This window comes from Danio aesculapii, chromosome 11 (genome assembly GCF_903798145.1).
Source record: "Danio aesculapii chromosome 11, fDanAes4.1, whole genome shotgun sequence".
In the NCBI taxonomy this organism is placed as follows: Eukaryota; Metazoa; Chordata; class Actinopteri; order Cypriniformes; family Danionidae; genus Danio; species Danio aesculapii.
In genome coordinates this window covers 9,333,725-9,355,263 of record NC_079445.1, presented here as the reverse complement: position 1 = coordinate 9,355,263, position 21,539 = coordinate 9,333,725, and the positions used below count along the sequence as shown (strand labels likewise).

Below are 21,539 nucleotides of genomic sequence, written 5' to 3'. Positions count from 1 at the left end.
AGCTTTATATGTAAGAAGCAATATTTTAAATTCAATACGAAACTCAACAGGCAGCCAATGTAAGGAGGATAAAATTGGGGTGATGTGATAAAGTTTTCTAGACCTGGTAAGAACTCTGGCAGCTGCATTTTGTTCTAATTGAAGTTTGTTAATAGATGATGCTGGGCAGCCAGCAAACAGTGCATTACAGTAGTCCAGCCTAGAAGTCATAAAAGCATGGACTAGCTTTTCTGCATCTGAGATGGATAGCATACTTTGTAACTTAGCAATATTTCTCAGATGAAAGAAAGCAGTTTTTGTGACATAAGATATATGATTTTTAAAAGTTAAATTGCTGTCTAATATGACACCCAGATCTTTTATAGTAGAGCTAACGCTAACTTTGTATCCCTGTAATTGTAGGTCGAGTTGTGAGATCTGCTGTGTACAGGATTTAGGCCCAATCAGTAATAATTCTGTTTTGTCTGAGTTTAAGAGAAGATAATTGTTGGTCATCCAGTCTTTAACATCTTTAATACACTCAGTTAGCTGGACAGTTTAGACATCTCGTCAGGTTTAGTTGAAATATATAAGTGAGTATTATCTGCATAGCAGTGAAAGCTGATCCCATGTCTTCTAATAATGTCTCCCAGGGGTAGCATGTATATTGTAAACAGCAAAGGGCCTAAAACTGATCCTTGAGGCACCCCGTACTTTACTGGGCTGACTTGTGAAGGCTGTCCATTAATATTTACAAACTGGTAACGGTCAGCTAAGTATGACTTAAACCATTGTAGAGCCTGTCCCTGGACACCTGTAGACTTTAAGCGATTTATGAGGATACCGTGGTCAATGGTGTCAAATGCCGCACTAAGATCGAGTAAAACTAATAGCAAGATGCACCCTTGGTCAGCAGCTAAGAGTAAATTGTTGGTTATTTTCACTAATGCAGTTTCTGTACTGTGGTGAGCTCTGAAACCTGACTGAAACGCTTCAAAACATTGGTCTGCAAAAAGGAGCATAATTGAGCAGAAACAACTTTTTCTTATATTTTAGACATAAATGGAAGATTTGAAATAGGCCTACAGAAAGGTACAGAAAGTTTAATATCTCCTATTTTCTGTCTAAAGCCTTCTATTTTATCACTGAAAAAATTCAAGAAGTCAATGGCATAGCAATGGCATTAAATAAGAATCTAGGATTGTTATGATTATTTTCTATCAGTTTGCGGAGGTGCTCAGCCCTGGGAGATTTTAGAGCCCTCCTATAGCTGGACATACTGTCTTTGTACGCAATTCTAAAAACTTCTAAATTGGTTTGTTTCCATTTACGTTCCAAGGCACGGGTTGCTGTTTTGAGAGCGCGGGTATGACTATTATACCCTGGTGTAGTTTTATTCTCTCTAGCCTTTTTTAGTTTGATGGGTGCCACAGTATTTAGAGTGCTAGTAAAGATGGCATCCATGCTGCTGGTTACTACATTAAGGTCATTTGCGTTTGCATTTCGAAATAAAGAAAGATCAGGTAAGTTATTTATAAATTCATCTTTGGTGGATGGAACAATAGTTCTACTAGGGCGATATATCGGAGCGGATCTGCTAATTTCAGGTAAACACAGCTTATATAGTAAGAGGTAGAGGTCTGTAATATCATCACTTTATGGTATAATGTCTACATCAATGACCTCCATTACATAAGACAGAATTAGATCTAGTGTATGCTTTAAGCGATGGGTTGGACCAATAACGTTTTGCTTTATCTCTAGTGAAAGTAGTAGATCCATAAACGCGAGCCCTAATGTGTTGTTAGTGTCATCTATGTGGATGTTAAAGTCTCCTACAATTAGTATTTTATCATTTTTAACTAGTAAGTCAGAGATAAAATCAGAAAACTCTTTTAGAAAATGGACATAGGGTCCTGGGGGTCTATATATGGTGATTAGAGCGAGAGATAACATAGGTTTTTGCATAGTGTTTGGAAGCATAACATTAAGCGCTAATATTTCAAAGGAGCTAAACATAAGTCCGTTTCTCTGATTAACATTAAGAATATCACTAAAGATTGATGCAACTCCACCACCACGGCCAGTTTGACGAGCCTCATTTTTATATTAGAATCTTGGAGGAGTTGCTTCATTTAAACTAATATAGTCATTTTGTTTCAGTGAAACAGAGTGCATTAAGATTGTTATCTGTTATTATTTCATTTATGATAAGTGCTTTAGGTGCTAGTGACCTGATGTTTAGGAGACCAAGCTTTATGAAATTTGTATTTTCACTTTTTAGTGGTTTTTCTGGTTTAATTCTTAATAGATTATTTCTGGAGCACACAGTACGTTTATTTCTCGATCTAATAATGCGAGGAATAGACACAGTCTCTATGGGGTTAGCCAGGTATGCATTACTGTTATTTGTGTGGGACGAATAGAAGTCTGTATGGCTAAATTGTGAATTTTGTGAATTTTTACTTACAAGTCAGATAGAGCGAAGTATTCTGGAGATGTTGATACAGATGATACAGCTCGACTGGGGTGCAGCCCGTCAGCGCCGAAAAGCCTAGGACGCTCCCAAAAAAGATTCCATATATATTCCATATATATAAGAATTTTGATTCTTGCATATTTTTCCCCCACTTTATTTATCCTCTTGATTTATCCTCCTATGATTCAGTTTACTTGAATGTCTTAATTATTGCCCTTGTGGTAGAAATGGATATTTTCACTGTTTTTGCAATTTTCTATTAACCACATTCCATTTGTAAAGCTCATCAGCCCTTTGCTGCAAATCACATATCCAATTCAGACTTTTGAAAACGTACCGCTATATACATTTCTGTAGAGTGCCAAATACTTCCCAGGAGTTATTTTTTTTGCTGTTTTTGTTTTCACAAATACGCCAGAGGCCGCTGTGTATGCTTTTTGAGATCTCAAATTTCTCTCGTGAGTGCCATTTGTGCCTGCTGTTCTCGTGTAAATTCACCAGAGGATGCTGTCGTCTGACTGACTGACCAACCGACCAATTAACCCCACCCTCCCCCTTCCCTAAACCCAACCAAAAGCATTTTCAAAAGCACAGATTGACCAGCCCACTTCCTTCCCTAAACTCAACTGCAGTGTTTAAAAAGCAAGCCAGAAAAAGAAAAGCGGCAGCCTGATTTTTATCACGTTTTAGATTTTACCACATTCTCACCCTGTTATTTACTTGTTTATTTTATTTTTTAGATTTTGTTTTTGTCTCACCTGCTTTCTGGAATCGTTTTTCACCAGAACTCTGTTGTCACGGTCAACTTTGCTCTTCGTCTCAATTCTGCTGATGTAAATGTGGAGCTACCGGACAAACTGGTAACAGCGGAAAAGGCGTCCATACGGAGGTAAACAGTTAGCTGGTAAGCGTGAAAAGGAACATCATCATACTGCCCTGTAGCATTTGTTTTGAAGACTAAATGCAGCCATACGTACCTCTGGCTACATAATCTGCAATCTCCAGAAACGTATAGGGCCCCATTTTCAGAATGAGCCTGTGTTGCCCATGATTCCACACGTCTTTGTTTGCTCTCTAGTTGCACAAATGACATACAGTGCCTTTAACTGTATTCAATCAACATTTGTTGTGACCATTCTTTTCATTTAAAACTGCTTTTATCCTAGAGACACCTGCGCATATAGTTTTACTGGTCGATTTGCATTTTTTTAAATTAAACTTTGCTGGGTTTGCAGTTAGGTTTAACAATGACATTTCCTTACGACCTCCTTTGTTTATATTTGCCAATATTATTGGAGGGCACTGTACGTAAAATCACAAAGGCTTCCTCTGCAAGTATGACAACAGTGGAGTTCAGCATCGGCTGTAAAACAAGGCCTTGACTGTGCCAGCAGATTATTTAACAAAGCAGCCTGACTGACTGTGATAGATTGACGTGTCACTCCGTTCGTTTGTCAATAGCGTTTGGAGTGAGAAAGCGGAGTGCAGCAGACAGGAGCCATCAATTGGTGAATGTAAAACTTGCTGTTTTCCTCCAGCTCTGCCATTGGTCAGAGATCCAGTCAGCAGACTGTTAATCACACTCACTCAGCCGCAGCCGCAGGGTAATGACACCTAAACAACAGGGATAAATCACAGAGCGTGGTCCCTGACAACAGCGCAGGAAACAAGTCATGCTGCTAAATTTGAACAAAACCAAGAACTGAAAGCACATTTGTTTCATGCTCGATTGCTCGATCTGTGTTGCGCTTGCATGTGGCTGTTGTATACTCAAACATTTTTACCAGGATGGTCAATCGATTAAACCCTCATAACACATTTAAGTCCATTATGGAATGAAAGAAATATTTAGTAAATTATATTATATGCTTTTTTTATATTATAAGGCTCGAACCAGCGACCTTCTTGCTGTGAGGCAAACGTGCTACCCACTGCGCCACCGTGCAGCCCCATGTCAATAATAGGTAGTGTAGGTCAGGTAGTGTATGTATCATCAACATTATTTGTAAATAGCAATTTTAATTCATACAATTAAATGCCATAAAAAGTACATTTACTCATTGCAATAAGGTTTTTTTTTTGGTTAAAAATGATTAATTTATAGCAATATAAAAATGTATGACTTATAATAATACTTCTTGCTATACAAATCGATTCATGATGTAAACTTAGTATATATTATGATAAAAAAATTGTAACTGAATAAATTAATCAATTTTATTTTAATAATGTTGTTGTTTACTGTTATTGTTGTTGTTATTATTATCAGTAATATTTGTTTAGAAATGCCTCACGTTAATACTACTGAAGACAATATTGGAGCAGATGAGTAAATTATTGAACAGACATTAGAAAAAGCTTGTTTGTGTTTATTTAAATCTATAATTTGCATTCAAAATTTTTGATAACAAAAACTTAATGGAACGTTCAGTTAACTTATCATTGTATTCAGTGTGATTTGATTTTGATGTGATATGGGTCAGAACTTATGCTGATGAATGCAATCAGACTTTGTGTACAGTCAGTAGTTGCTATTTTTCTGAACAATCAAGTTAAAGCTCTAAATAGAATTGCCACATTCAGGTGCCACCAGATATTCAAAGGTCTGCATTAGTTACAGCACCGCTGTGTGCAGAACGTTTGTGTATGAAGCCATCAAAACCCCAGTGTTATGATCAAATGTTGCTCTGCAGTAGTGGATGTCCTGTTCGTCCTCTGGCCCTTTTTGGACTTCAGAGAGTTTTTATATTATAAAATCTGGTTTAGCGAGACCAATCCATTAGATTGGCCATGAAAGGACAACATAAAACAGAGAAACAGAAAGTTCACTGCAAAATGTACAATTCTGCCATAGACTTATGTTGTTCCAAAACAAAATCATTGACTTTCTTTTTATAAAACCTGTTTTGAAGAATGTGTGAGCTGCTTTTTTGGAGCTTGTCACTTTTTTGTGTGCAATTGTCCAAATTTCAGCCATTTAAAGAACAGACTAAACAGAAGTAAAGGTATTATCCATATAGACATCTGCATTTCACACATATAAATATAACAATATTTTAAAATTTTGCGAAAATGGGCATTTAAATAATTTTAACTGTTATTATTATATTATATTATTACATTATATTGACTAATTTTATATAATTCTATGGGTGATTCTTGAATTGCAGGTAAATTTTGCATCTCCAAGATAAATCTTGTTTTTTTTTTTTCCGAATAATAACAAATTATATCAAGCTATGTAATAAACATGTTTGCGTCTGCATTTAGGGACACTTTATTTTGAAAACATATAGACTCACAGTATGCCTACAGTATGTTTGACTGTCTCTTCCTCAGCAATCATACATTTAGCTTCAATTATGCTGAAATAATTAAGTTTTATTAATGATAATAGGCATTACAATATTGCACTAATAGACAAACAGAATAGACCAGACTAGAATAATTAGAAGACTTGCTTCAAGTGATGTCACTTCTTCTGGTAGGAAGCTCTTAAATGCACTGAAGCATGTCATTATTCTTCTGTCATTCATTTGAATATGTTTAGTACACAACAATAGTCGTCAACTTTTTTATTGTGACATTTCGGTGAATTTCTCATTTACCTCTTAAAAAATAATATGATGAAAACACATTAAATTTGGCTATACATGCATACAAATAGAGGCATGAATCAGATTTAAGTGTTCCTACTGTATATATATATATATATATATATATATATATATATATATATATATATATATATATATATATATATATATATATATATATATATATATATATAACGTTTTTCAAACTGCCAGTGCTTTTTTTATTTTAACAGCCATGGGTCAAAATATGTGGTAACACTATAATAATAATAATAATAATAAAAACAATAATAATATTAATAATAATAATAAATGCGCACTATGAATCATTTATTAATCATTAGCGAATAAAATTAAATATTTTCTAATGATTAATAAATGATTCGTAGTGTGCAGTTATTATGAAGTGTTACCCAATATGTTTTTATTGCCGGTTCAGGGTGACTCAAGGGTACATAAATAATGACGTGTCATTTTGGAGTGCCTCTGTGTATGGGGAATACATTCCTTTTGCCTGTATATGTATTTTTTGACTCTTAAAGTGCTGAAAATAGTTATTGAATGGAAATGACCATGAATAATTAAAACAAAACGTTTTTTGCAAACTCTCTTCATGTTGCCGACAGCTAGCTCTCAGCAACTCGCACATGGTCTCCCACTGAAGCTAAGCAGGGCTGCACCTGGTCAGTACCTGGATGGGAGACCACATGGGAAAGCTAGGTTGTTGCTGGAAGGGGTGTTAGTGAGACCAGCAGCTCAACCTGCGGTTTGTGTGGGTCCCTATAATCTTTGATGGGTACTCTATAATCTTCAGTGAGCACCGTCTTTCTGATGAGATTTTTGAACTGAGGTCCTAACTCTCTGTGGTCGTTAAAAATCCCATGATGTCCTTTGAAAAGGAGTAGTAGTTTAACCCCGGCCCACTGGCCTGTGTCCATCATGGCCTCCTAGCCATCCTCATATCTTAGCATCATCACTCTGTCTCTTCTCCACCAATCAGCTGGTGTGTGGTGTGCGGTCTGGCGCAATATGGCTGTCGTCGCATCATCCAGGTGGATGCTGCACACTGGTGGTGGATGAGGAGATTCCCCACAAAAATGTGTAAAGGTTTAAGTGTCCAGAAAAGCGCTAAATAAATATAAGGAACTATGTTAATTTCAGCTATGCTTTTTTCATTGTCATCAGGTCATAACCATATTCACCATGTGCTATAGTGACTTATAGCATATTTGGTTTTGACCTGCTATTAATGAGAATTTCAAGGTACTGCTGTGTATGTTCAAGTTTATGTCAAGTTCAATATAGTAAATATTAATAATAATAATAATAATAATAAAGTTCAATTTGTTTTAATTTGGTTTTAACTTGCTGTCAGTAAGCATTTCAACATTTGCGTTGACGTTTGATCTAGTAGCTAATAATAACAATAATAGTAATAATAATTAGGGGCATTTTTTAATCTGGACAAACAAGTTGTTTAATCCCTTTTGCTTTAATAAAACTGCACGAGTTCAACATTTTACTCACAGACTGACATCAACACAAAACTCACTTTGCATTGTTTCTACAGTACTTCTGCTCTTTAATATATACTGTTTCGTATGTTTGCCTAACAGCCATGAACGTGATCCCAAAGTGTAAAATCTTGTGTGAACAAAACCACGGGCTTGCAGCTGACATGTCAAACAAACAACAAGTTCATAACCCCAATCTGAATCATTTTCTCAACCCACGTAAAAACTAAACAAACAACAATGTGTTTCATATCCGCCAACCGGACTGCATCATGTTATATAACGATCCTGTTTATTTTAGCAGTCACTCTTCATTCAAAACCATTTCAACCCCAGTAAAGGTCACTTCATCACATTGAGTGAAGTATAGCCATCTGCATGTTATTGGAAAAAAAAATTCTCCTTGTGTCTGGACAAACAACGGCAGGTGAGAAGTGCTTACAGAATGTTATAAAGAATGCTCACCTGCTTTGTGCAGGTTATAGGATGCCATATCCCCGAAGATCATGTAACCTAAGAGGAAATATAAAGCCTGTGCACTTGCTGTCTCATAAGACCCCCCGCAGGATTTCTGGGAAGTCACAGTATGTCACACTACAAAAAATATCCGTTAATTAACAGGTTCCATACTGTATGTCATGATTCACAGTTTGTTTACAGTGATGAATGGCATTACGGGACCTTGATCTCTTGAACTTGAACTTTTGGTGTTGAAAATTTAAACCATGCAGTTCAACAAAGTGACTTTTATTGACATTTTAGTAGGTTTGAAACAATATATACATATATATATATATATATATATATATATATATATATATATATATATATATATATATATATATATATAAGTTTATTACCAGGGGTTTGTACTACAATTTACAGCACAGATCCAGGCAATATATTAAAGGCAGACTATTAAAAGGCAAACTATTAAAAATGTCAATAAAAGTCAGTTTTTTAAACTTTTAAAAATAAAAAAGCTTTTGTAGAAGAGATTAGGGTACCATAATGCAATCCATAAGCGTAAATAAAATCCAAAATAAAGCATGAGTAGAGCCAGTCAGAATCTGACATATTTCAAAAATATTTCCTAAAGATTTAGAATAAAGAAACATGAATAAATATTTATTTTTAAATACAAATGTAATACATCTTATATCATTAGAAAATAACAGGAATTTGTTAAAGTTTTCAATTAAAAACTGTAGCCGATTGTAGACATTGTCATTGTTAGGCAAATAACAAACTGCGGTGCATTTCCCAAACAACAACATAACCCGTGGCTGAACTATCATAGTACGATCCATTGTTTGGGAAAAGAACAATGTTGTGATGAGTGTTTCCCAAAACTAGTTGCTTTGTCACACATCTATCATTTGAACCACTTTAGTTATAATGCAAAATGCCCATAATGACACTCTAAATGGGGTGCAGTAACAACTTTAGATAAAAAAAACATAATGTTTTGTTCTAACTATATTGTTTTACACGCACAGGCGTTTAAAAAAAATAAATCAAATATTTTAGTAAAAGCATGCACTCATTTTCCATATTAATTGAAATACATGTAGACAGCACATATAGGACCTATATATCATTTACAAATACAGTGCATCCGGAAAGTAGCGCTTTTCTATTTCCACATTTTTTCCACATTTTTATTAATTTATTTTCTCAAAATTCTACACACAATACCCCATAATGACAATGTGAAAAAAGATTTTTGAAATTGTTGCAAATTTATTAAAAATAAAAAAAACCTGAAAAATCACATGTACATAAGTATTCACAGCCTTTGCTCAATACTTTGTTGATGCACCTTTGGCAGCAATTACTGTACAGCCTCAGGTCTTTTTGAATATGATGCCATAAGCTTGGCACACCTGTCTTTGGGAATTTTTGGCCATTCCTCTTTGCAGTACCTCTCAAGCTCAACCATTTTCAGATGTTCAATAGGATTTAGTTCTGGGATCTGGCTGGGCCACTCAAGGACATTCACAGAGTGGTTGTGAATTCACTCCATTGATATGTTGGGGGTGTGCTTTGGCTCATTGTCCTGCTGGAAGATGAACCTCCGCCCCAGTATGAGGTCAAGAGAACTCTGAAGCAGGTTTTCATTCAGGATGTCTCTCTACATTGCTGCATTTATCTTTCCCTCTATCCTAACTATTCTTCCAGTTCCTGCTACAGAAAAACATCCCCACAGCATGATGCTGCCATCAACATGCTTCACTGTAGGGTTGGTATTAGCCTGGTGATGAGCGGTGTCTGGTTTTCTCCAAACATAACGCCTGGCATTCACTCCAAAGAGTTCAATTTTAGTCTCATCAGACCAGAGAATTTAGTTTCTTATGGTCTGAGAGTCCTTCAAATGCTTTTTGGCAAATTCCAGGCAGGGAGTGGTTTCCTTCTGTAAGGTTCTCCTCTCTCCACAGAGGAATGCTGGAGCTCTGACAGCATGACCATTGGGTTATTGATCACCTCCTTGACTAAGGCCCTTCTCTGACGATCACTCAGCTAAGATGGCCGGCCAGCTCTAGGAAGAGTCCTGGTGGTTCCAAACATCTTCCACTTACAGTATGGATGATGGAGGCCACTGTGCTCATTGGAACTTTCAGAGCATCAGAAATTTTTCTGTAATCTTCTCCAGCCTTGTGCCTCGAGACGATTCCATTGTCTTCATGCTTGGTTTGTGCTTTGACATGCACTGTCAACCCTGGGACCTTATATAGACAGGTGTATGCCTTTTCAAATCATGTCCAATCAACTGAATTTACCACAGGTGAACTCCAGGTGAACTCCTGAAACACCTCAAGAATGATCAGTGGAAACAGAATGTAGCTCATTTTAGAGCTCCACAGCAAAGGATGTGAATACTTATGTACATGTGATTTTGCAGGTTTTTTATTTTTAATAAATTTGCAACAATTTCAAAAAATCTTTTTTTCACATTGTCATTATGGGGTATTGTGTGTAGAATGTTGAGGAAATAAATGAATTTAATCTATTTTGGAATAAGGTTGTAACATAAAAAAATGTGGAAATAGTGAAGCGCTATGAATACTTTCCGGATGCACTGAATTATTGAGAATATTCCATATAAAATCACTAAGCCAACACGTATTCTAATCTCATATATCATTCATATAAATCGTTAATGGTTGTATAGACCTAATTTACAGTAGGCTATTTATTAAGAAATGAAAAAAAGTCCTACTTAATAATGATGATGATGATGATAATGATTATTATTATTATTATTATCATTATTATTATTATTAGGTAGAATATTGTTTTTTGAAAAGTCTACTTTTACAATTTGGCATTAAAACCACTGCAGAAATGTTCTAACCAACAGGCCCATGTCATAAGGCCTAGAGATATATATATATATATATATATATATATTTTTTTTTTTAGACGTAACGTAAATTTTGCTTTTATATAATAGGTCACCTACAGCTTTCATCATAAGCCATGGCTGTGTTCAAAATGGCATAAATGATTTCAAAGTGCACTACAAAAGGGAACGCAACTGTCAATATGAAGATCGCTAAAATTGAACTGTAAAAATACTTTGAAAGCAAATTACACATAAGAGAGATGACTTTATTATTATTTTTAAAAAATCATTCTAAGTTTAAATGTTAGAATGTTCTAAATGAATAGGGCATAGGGGGAATAATGGGGAATAGAACACAGCCAGGAACTATATTTCTAACTACAGCTCTAGAGGTAAGTGTACAAGTTTGCGATGCAGTTTGGGATTTGGGAAATGCCAAATCAATAAACTATGTTTGTAACAACGGAACTTGCGACCTTAGTTAGCTAATCATGGTTTTTGGAAATGCATCCCTGGCCAGCACATTCAACTGTCCTCAGTCAGAATTTGGCCATTTGAATAATAAAAAATTAAAACATAGTATTAATAAAAAAGTTGTATTATTTTTCTAGCCTCTCTTGTAAAAAAGTACATTTGATTGATTAATGGATAACAACAATAGCCAAATTAGTATTCAAATTCATTTTAATATGGTCCACTTTTCGTGCTGGTCACACCACAGTCAAATTTTGTTTCAAGAATAAGGTCCAAGATTTAGAATAAAAGTTACTTGTAAAGTGTTTTCTCCATCTTAAAAACAATGCAGTAGTGGAAGAAGACTTCACTTACTGTACATCAGATTGTATATTTTATCCAACCAGCTGGATGTTGGACTATAAAAATAATAATTTGCATTGACCAAAATTGATTAGCTGAAGTCACAGCAATGTGACAGTCAACAGTGGATTTGGCTTGGTCTTAAAGTCTTTTTCAATGGGTTATTTTCGCAATTTATGATAGTGTAGCAGTCAAAATACAGTAGGACAAATGAGCTCACTGTAAAACCCAATTGTCAACTTTATCAAATGAAATTAGTGTAGTTAGCTCAAAATTTACTGAAATTTAATTCTACTCGTTTGAAAAGAGTTTTGAACTCAGTGTTGAAGGTAATGAGTTAATTAAATTCCTTGTTACTTCAAATTAAATGTAGTATGTTGAAGTACTCATTTAGATTCGTTTTTTTTTTTAACTCAAATGGTTTGTAGCAATCGGTTTCCTCATGTTTTGAGTTGCCTTACCTTATTGGGTTTTACACTACTCAGTTGGTTTGGTTGTCTTTATTTATTGGCTTTTACAGGACTCAAATTGCTTTGTTTACTCAAATAGATTAAGTTTACAGTACTCATTAGGATTAGTTTTTGAACCTAAATGGTTTGTTGCAGTCGGTTTTCTCAAATGGTTTGAGTTACCTTAACTTTTTGGGTTTTACAGTGTGTATGGACAAACTCTGGACCTTTGTCATTAAGGGGTGGGTCTTTCAAACCACCCAAATCCCCCCTGGCTATGGGCCTGAAATCATATGAACATTTTCATATTAGTCAATAATATTACTGAAATTCATTTAAAAAACAATAAAATCACACACATTTACACAAGTAAATAAATAGACTCAACGATAGGCTAAAAAATCTGCAGATTTCTGCATGCACAGATTCTGTGTGGGCCTAAATAAGTCACAAAATACAGAAGACGGTTAATTCACAGATATATTTTTTATAGTACAAGTGTCATACTGGGCTTTTTGTTGCTGTCAGAATCTGGAAACTTTTGGATCTGTCAAGCTGTAGACATGCTTTTCCCAAAATATCTGCAAATAGTAGTGTGTCAGCACCTCGTGGACCGCTACTGGCAAATCCTGGCCGGGTCAGGTGGAAATTTTTGACTGAGTGCACACTTAGCCTTTTATGTTGCAACATTTTGGCCCAAGGTCAAAATAATTATAGCATTACGTTGATCAATGGGTCTCCGTTTGAGCTGGCGAATGCACTAGGGTACGGAAAATTACACGGCTTAAAACTCAATAATGGCAACAGCTACAAGCAGAACAATATGAGCTCAGCTTGTGTTATTTGAAAGCCTTGTGCTATCTCAAACAATGTCATTTTTTGTGTTCTTTGTCAGCACAGTGACTCTCAGAAATAACCTTGTCAACAAGCGGAGGGTTATTTTTAGCTGTTTGACCTTGTTCAGATGTCTACAGATAGGCTTTTATCCTCAAATGTCCGTAAAGCAACAAAGTGTGGGAATGAGCTTTGTGTTGTTGGATGGCATCAGCTTGCACTTCAAAGCTGCCTGTGCCATCCAGACAAAGCATTGGCTGTAATAAAAAGTCTCTGCTAATTTAAATTTGCTTAGCTGATCACAGCATGACTTTTTATTATGGTGAGGACGGTAAGGTCACAAGATTGGGGGTTTGCACCTCTTAAAGATGCAGCACACTGTTTTTTTCTGTCACGTGATTTTGCTCTGTTAAGGAATGAGGGACGTTTTAGCATTAGATGCACAATGTTTGGTAGTGTAGTTCTGTGTTTTTATATGTCTGTCTGTTGCTTTATCTATACTTTGCTGTTGTTCAGTCTATCTGTAGTTCTGTTTATCCTTAGTCTGTCTATGCTTCCATCTATGCTAATTTCAGTCTGATATTTTATTTATGTTTCTGTCTATTTGTCAATCTATATATATACACTTATTTCTGGATGTTGTTCTATCTCCGCTTTGGTCCATCATTCTGTCATGCTGTTCTGTTGTTGTTTGTTTGTTCCTTTTTTATTTTACACAGTGAGACACAGGAAGAAAATCCTTAACACTCACTGCATTATGAGTAGGCCCACATGGAAGCTGCGCATGCAGAATTCCGCAGATTTTTAGCCCATCATTTTGTCTGTTTATTTACTTGTGTAAATTTATATTTATTCAGTTTTTAAATTAATTACAGTAATAGTATTTACTAATATGAAAAAATCACATTAATTATTTACAAAACAGTTTGTAAAGTAATATTTTCTGTCTTTTAGTAGATATATTATATGAGAGACTTGCTTTGTTTACTAAATATAATGGATCCTATTGGATTTGTATTGTAAACATTAAATAAAAGTTAAAAAGGTATTACTTTTCATTTAATATATTAAGGTTTTAGTTATGATACTCCCAAAATAATTCCGCACAAATCCGCAGATTTTTAACACAAGTCTGCGCAGAAATAGCAAAAAATGTTCACAGATTCCATCTGGCCCTAGTTATGAGGGTATCAAATGTACAGTATGGATCCTGCTGCCTTCAGAAAAGTTAAGATGTTTTTTTCTCCCCTAAATATCACCATATAATTAATATTAAATACCAGCACAGCTGCTTTGTCAGCACTAATTAAGGAACATGCAAATTCACTCAGCCTCTCTTGTGTTTTAGTTGTGCATGTAAGTACAGTAGCTTAATTCCACAAAGAAAAATCAGGTCATCTTAGTTTTATGTTATATTTGAAAAGGGATGCAATCTAATTTAACTACTTTAACTTTACTGTAATCAAACAATTAACTTACCATGGCAATTTACATAGTACATTTGTGTGAATTGTGATTAAAATGCAGTGGTTGCCTCTATTTTTATATCATGGCTGTCACAGTCACACAAGGATGGTATATGGATCTTTTAAGGGTATTTATTCAAGGCAATGAAGATAATGCAGAGAGATGAAGCAGGTAAGTGGTGTTGCAAGCAGTTCACAGGGTAAACATTAGATCTTCAATCAACCACCAGAATAGCTTAGTCACTACCCTTATTTGTTGCATATGCATCCACAGGTGAAGAGAGACATCAACGGAAAAAGGCGAGAGGGGAGAGAAGGTAAGGTGAACCATCCAACTTTGATTCCAGCAGGTGAGTGAATGAATGAGGTGAGTCTTTATAGTGTGTGGTGATTGCAGGTGCAGGTGTGAGGAATCAGTACTCTGGTGATTGATTACAGGTGTGGTGAGAGGTGGATGGAGAGGGAGAATGGTGATTGAAGCAGCAGGAACGAGCCAGGGATGTGACAATGGCATTTCGTTTAGCCTGTTTTAAAAGCAAAATACTAACAAAAAGCGACTTTGTTATTATATTCTCCAGTGTGTCCTGGGGTCTGTTCTTTGTACGTGGATTGCTCAGCTGGATTTGGTTATTGACGATCTGACACGTTCCAGGATTGTTTCGTTCTTCAAAACTCATCTGAGAGTTGTTGTCATAGCAACAGTTCTGGTAGCTCAAACCTGCTCGGGAGGCTTATTTCATGTAAATAGGATTAGATTGGGTCTTTTCAAGCAAAGATAATACTGAAAGTATATACTGAATGCTGGAATTTTCTTACAGTAGTAGGTATATGAACTTGGGAATATAGTAAATATATATTTTTTATATCTGCACTCCTAAGTAAAAGTACAAAGACTGTCACCTGCTGGTGGTTCAAAGAGAAAATTTATTGATATGAACTTTTTAGATACAAACAAGTACAATTTGTGTATGATAATAGACATGCACAATATGTGACTTTTTAAAAAAGGAATAATACATTTATGCAGTCATGCACGTTTTGACAGTTTATATGATGGTGATTTGATGCTTCACAAAAGTTGCAGACACTTTTACCAACATCAAAATGCTTTTGTGATGCTAAATTAATTTAAACATCCAGTTATTCTTTACACCAATTAAGAAACCGGCTTGACACATGAAAGAGTAAAGCCTGTAGCCCACAACAAATGTGGAAAGTTATTGCCTATCATATTTAACTCCCCATTTACTATGAATTTATGTAATTTTGCTCAAATGGAAAATTAAATATTAATCAGATGATGTCATTACGCTGCTGTGCCGTCAGCCAATCGTTGCATTGCTGATCATGCTTTCGAGCAGTGGTTCTCAAACTGGGGGTCACGACCCCTGCGGGGGTTGCAGAATAATTTCAAGGGGTCGCGAGAGTGATTTAAAAATTGTGTAATTTTCAGTGATTATAATAAATATTTTTCAGTATTACAAGTGAAAGCTAATATTTTCAGATTTTTTAAAAAGATATTACTGATTCATAAAGTATTTAGGACACATTCAAGCAGAATGCATCTTTGTACTTGAAACGCAACCTTTAGGAACAGTTTTAAAAACTGTCATGACAACTTTGCCGCAATAAACAAAGCCTTCAACGCTTGCCCCGCCTTCGCGCTCTTCTTATTGGCCCACTGCTTTAAGAACTGAACACGAATGATTGGTTAAAATCCGCTGTCAATCACTCAGTCAACGCCTCCTGTCTTCAGATGACAGGAGCTACAACCGCAAAAATGTAAAGCGCTGCAGATGAGAATGAAAACAACACTGACAGATTTAGTTTTAGAAACACCTAAAGCTACAAATAATGGCACATCTGATTACTGATCATGTGGTGATTGTTAATGCACCATCTACACCTATTAAAGAGTGGATAAAAGACTTTCATTGGCTTCAAGTCCGCTATGATAATAACTAAAGCATTCACTAAAGTCTGTGGGATGAAATTTTCAGGTAACTGTTTACCACATCTACACATTTTAAGCACGAGAGTTTCTGTTTAATCCTTTATTTAATCGCCAGATAATGTTAAAGTTATATGTCAAATTTAACACCACGTACACCATCGCAAAAGGGCTTGCACTTGACTAAGAAGAAACTAATATTGCAGCTCATGAAAAGAGCGATATTGCTATTAAAATGACGTATGCAAATAATAAGGTATGTCTAAAGCATCTGTTCAATATCAGACACCAGGCGTGAGAACACAGCACAGTTATCGTAAACAGATTCATTAATGAATTCATGTCAAACAGTGTGTGCAGGGCCGTTGAGCGGTTCGTCCGTGATATCTTTTGGTCACTCAATTGTTATAAAATGTATTTTCTTGTGATAACGGGATTTCATTGAGACATATTTTCCTCACGCATGCATATATATATATATATTTTTTTTTTTGCTTGTTAGTTTTGATTAGTGTTGATTTCAAATGCAATAAATCTGTTTATAAAACTTGTAGTAACAGTGCGATAATTGATGGGAGCCACTAAATTTTGTCTGGTGCGCCTAAATGTTTAAAGTTAGGAGCACCAGTACGACCAAGCAAAAATGTTAATTTCGAGCCCTGTAATGTATAGTAAATATAGTTAAAATATTGTGAACAGCTTAAAAAAAACTATTTTTATTGTTTGTATATGCTTTGGCAGTGGGGGTCGCGAGTTATTGACGATCTTACATTGGGGGTCGCTGGTTTAAAAGTTTGAGAACCACTGCTTTCGAGGATCGATATATCTGTCCTTCACAACACACGCAACGATCTCAGATCAGTTCCTCCAGACATTTTCATCTGATTCGAGAACCTGTCAGTATCTTAGTCACGACAACTTGACATTACCAAGGGAAAAAAAACCTGTAGGTGTCTTTGTCAAGACAAATTGACATTACCAAGACCTCAACTGTCATAAATCTGTCATAAACATGTAGGCCAAATGCCAACATGTCAACTAATGTCAACTTATACATAACCAAATGTATCATAGCCTGTCAGTGTCTTAGTCATGATAACATGACATTACCAAAGAATCAAAACTTGTAGGTGTCTTGGTAATGACAAATTGACGTTATCAAGCCCTCAACTGTCATAAATCCATCATAACCATGAAGGCCAAATGCCAACTTGTCAACTAATATCAACTTATAAACAAATGTCTCATAACATGTCAGTGTCTCAGTTATGATAACATGACATTACCAAGACATTACTCAGTTGTCATAAATCTGTCATAAACATAATTGTCATAAAGTGGTACAGAGTTTATTACTACTTTATCTTTCATTATTGTTGATACATCAGGCCTAATATGGTACATCATGACAATACAGAAGACGGAAAATCAATTAATCTTTCTGTTGTCCTTTTCTTAAGTTAATGTTCTGTCCATCTATCATTGATTCATTTCACTGCAGTCGCTAAACTGATATTATTCAACAGTTTACCAGGGTCATGTGCATCATCCCAACTGAAATCTACACCAATTGTGCATCTGTTGTCTTTAAAGTTACACTGATTCACAGCTAGTTTGGTGGCACGAATGAGCAGTATGACACCCTTCAGTGAGCGTCTCTGTCTCCCATGTGTGCAAAGTGATAATGGGATGTGGCTTTGCTGCCTGCTGGCTGGGGATCTGATATAGTAGCTGAAAACAGCGGCACCAGAGAGATTGGTGGCTCGTTTTGAAGGTCAGCCTGTGGGCCTTGATCAAATACAAGTCAAGAGGTCATGTTAAAATCCCTGCTGCTACAGCTGGATGAACTGTACCCAAACATACCAAAGCAACAGTAAAGAAAAACAAGACATTTCTTTAATTTGATAAAATAATATATATGAATTCAAATCAAGTGACAAAGAAGCCTGGGTTGCTCGAAGGGTCTGCTGTAATAGTCCAGCAATCCCAGCTGTTTTTGATCAACAAACAGACTCGACTTATAAAAAGGATAACGCCTCAGTGTCTTGAGGCTAGAAGTTCAATTTCAGTGGATGTTTACTGATAAACACAGTTATTGGTTCTCTCACACAAACTGTAGCCTCGCTACAGCAAATCCATTTATCAGTCGCTCCAGGATTTTGTGTTTCTGTGATCACACAGTTGCATTAAAAATTAAGAACATATCGCGAAATTCAGATCAGGTTGCAAATTTTGTAAATTGTGCAGTTTTGCGTCAGATGTGTAAATAAGTGACATTTTCGTATCCATGAACTGGATAATTGTCATGCACTTACATATTTTATTCTGACCTAAAATATGCTAGAAAATAGTTTTTTGTAACACTTTTGAGGGGGGGTGTTCATAAGACTGTCATGACATTTTTATAATCATGGCATGACACGATATGCATATCAGGGAGATTTTATGCATATAGGACAGCTGCTTAGAACGCGCCTTTCTTTTCAGACACTAGTGGAGCGCAGGGGATCATGGGATTGATCATGAGATTGATCATGACATGAAGATGACGATCACTGACAGATGGAGATTCGGCTGTGGGGAATAAATGTTTAAAGTTCATTTTCACAACAATACCACAGTATAACTAACCTAGTGCTGTGTTTGTTCCTATAATTTTTTAGATTTTTGATACAATAGCCTATGCTGCAACACTGCATTTGTCAGCCATTTGCTATTAAAGAAAGGAGCAGCAAAGACTATTATGTATGGGACTTTATGAGACTATGACAGGGACTTAATCAGTAACTGTTACAGTTCAAATGGGCCAGCTTCTTCTTTCTCCAGATCATAACATCTAAGTGTATTTAAAATGGTTGCCTCGTTTTGTGTAGTTTACAAAATATGTGTTTAATTGTGTGTTGCAACTTGTAATCGCCCTGCGTGGCTTGTAATCACATATCTATTACAAATCAGTGCTTGTACTGTATCTCTCAGGTTAAATCTTTATGGGGCTGTTCACATATTGAGTTCAAAACCCAATTAAAACATGACACGTGCGTCTTCCTTTACCGATTTAAATGCTTTTCTAAACTAGCGATTCTCTGCCGTTTGTCTTTGCTCTGGCCATCGTCAGCTGTTCCTACACATGCGTGGCATGGTCAATTTTCAAAATAGTTCAGCTTTTGCCACTGTGGATTACTACTGAATCTGTGTCATTGTTATTACTTGGGGTTAGCGTTAAGAGTGAAGTAATATGCTGGTGTTTAACTGCATTGCTTCATTGTATTCCTGCATTGGGCTCTCACATACTTTGTGGGTTATTGGACCAATCAGGGCAGATTAGCTCGACAGTAAGGAGGGGTTTGGGAACAAACAAATTACTGAACAAATCATATGAGAGTTGTTGGGATAATTAGGTAAAAATAAATGCATATTATAAGACAATGAAAGTGTTTTTGACATTGCATGCATATCAGCTTGTTGTTAGAGACCCCCAAAACCAAAATATGACCTTATATAAATAGGGGCTCTTTAATGGGCCATATGGTACATGGTGATACAGTAATATGAAGACACACAAAAAAAAAAAAACAACAACATAAACTTTTTTACATTTTGCTAAGCAGCTAATAGGCAACATTACATTTGATACACTTCTTTTATATATGTCCACTGATGTAAATCAATTATATTTTTATAACAATTACAGTAAATAACAGACTAATTATATAATGTGTTGCTCTAAATTTCATGAAATAATTAATAACTATAAAGATTGTTTCTCCCATTTGCCTACAGAGCAAAACACTGTTGTCCAATGACTTGCTTAATTACCCTGATTTGCCTAGTTAATTAAAATTAAGTAAACCTTACTATAATCCTAGTTAATGTCACGTTCAGTGGTTGGGGAAAGGATCGAGGACTCAAGTGCAGTTTCATCACAGAGCCAACCGAACCCAACTAGCCTGAGAGACTCAGAATGAAACACCATGCTGCAGACAGAACAAACAGAAACACCAGGACAAGAGCGCGCGTTACAATCACAGCCAAACCTCATGCGCCCTCATCAAGCGGAGCGTGCATGACCCAAGCACGGCCAAGACGCCGCCCATATAAAAAGACACACAATGACAGAAAATGAGTGCGCCGCTCGAGTTTTCGAGCACAACATACAAGCCATGACAGGACTAGTGTTTGGACTCTGCCACACAAACAAGAATTAACAAGACTGGAGTGGCAGAATCCTGACAGTTAACCTGATTTAAAAGCTTTTAAATAGTACTTTTAACTGGATACATCTTCTAAAATAACTGGTAAAATGTAAAGTATTCTCATTATGGCATAGACAAAAGAAATTATTTATTCAAATTTACAGATTTTTTTATATTTTTGAAATATTTGAAAAATAATCAAATGAATTTAAGTGGAATTTCACAGATTTCACACTTTATGATCCAGTAGGGAGAAGAGCTAAAAACTTTGTTTCTCTCTGTGTTTCCATTAAATAGGTTAAACATTATTTTGTTGTTATTGTTTTTCTGAATGTGTATAATTTCACAAATATTGCTTAAAATATTTCAAAAGCTGCTATAATATAAGCCAATTTAGCCCATAAAAATCAGAAACATATCCTGCAAAATCCAGAGAGACATTTAAAGTCAAAAGTCTAACAAACAACTCACTCTAGATAAAGTATCAGCATCAAAACTCAAACTCCTGTAATGCAGACATAAACAGTGCCTACCTTCAGGTGTCTTTGTTTCTCTTACCGGATTACCTGGCCAATAATCCCATTCCCAGCAGGCGATTGTGTCTGTCAGTGGCAGTTTAAACTTTTCTGCAGATGTGCTATTGGTTAAGCCTGTTCGCGAAGAGCACTATTAGTGAGAGAGACGTGCTAACGCTGAGTGTAAGCCAGTGTGCTCAAAATGTTTCAGATGACTGCTGCTGCAACAAGAGTGACAGGCACAATAGACTCTCATGCTTAAAATTAGTCAACTCCAGTCTGTGTGAGAACATCAACACACACACTCACATGGCCAACAAACTAGTAGCCATCTTGAGGATGACAATTTCTTTAAAGGCCACATTTTGTCCCTTTTCAAGATTTAAGATAAGTCTTTTGTG

At 35.8% G+C, this 21,539-nt stretch overlaps 1 protein-coding gene across 5 annotated transcripts in view; it reads right to left on the bottom strand.

Annotated features, from left to right (window-relative positions):
- Positions 1-21,331, bottom strand: part of si:ch211-247n2.1 (calcium-activated potassium channel subunit beta-2) — a 56,857-nt gene extending 35,526 nt beyond the window's left edge. For 4 of the 5 annotated variants that reach the window (XM_056468595.1, XM_056468597.1, XM_056468598.1 and 1 more), the window contains exon 1: positions 21,157-21,331. The gene's annotated coding sequence lies outside the window, so the exon portion shown is untranslated. Of the gene's footprint in view, positions 1-20,285; positions 20,411-21,156 lie in introns of those variants that run through there. The other variant, XM_056468596.1, reaches the window with a different exon arrangement.
- Between the last annotated feature and the right edge of the window lie 208 nt (positions 21,332-21,539).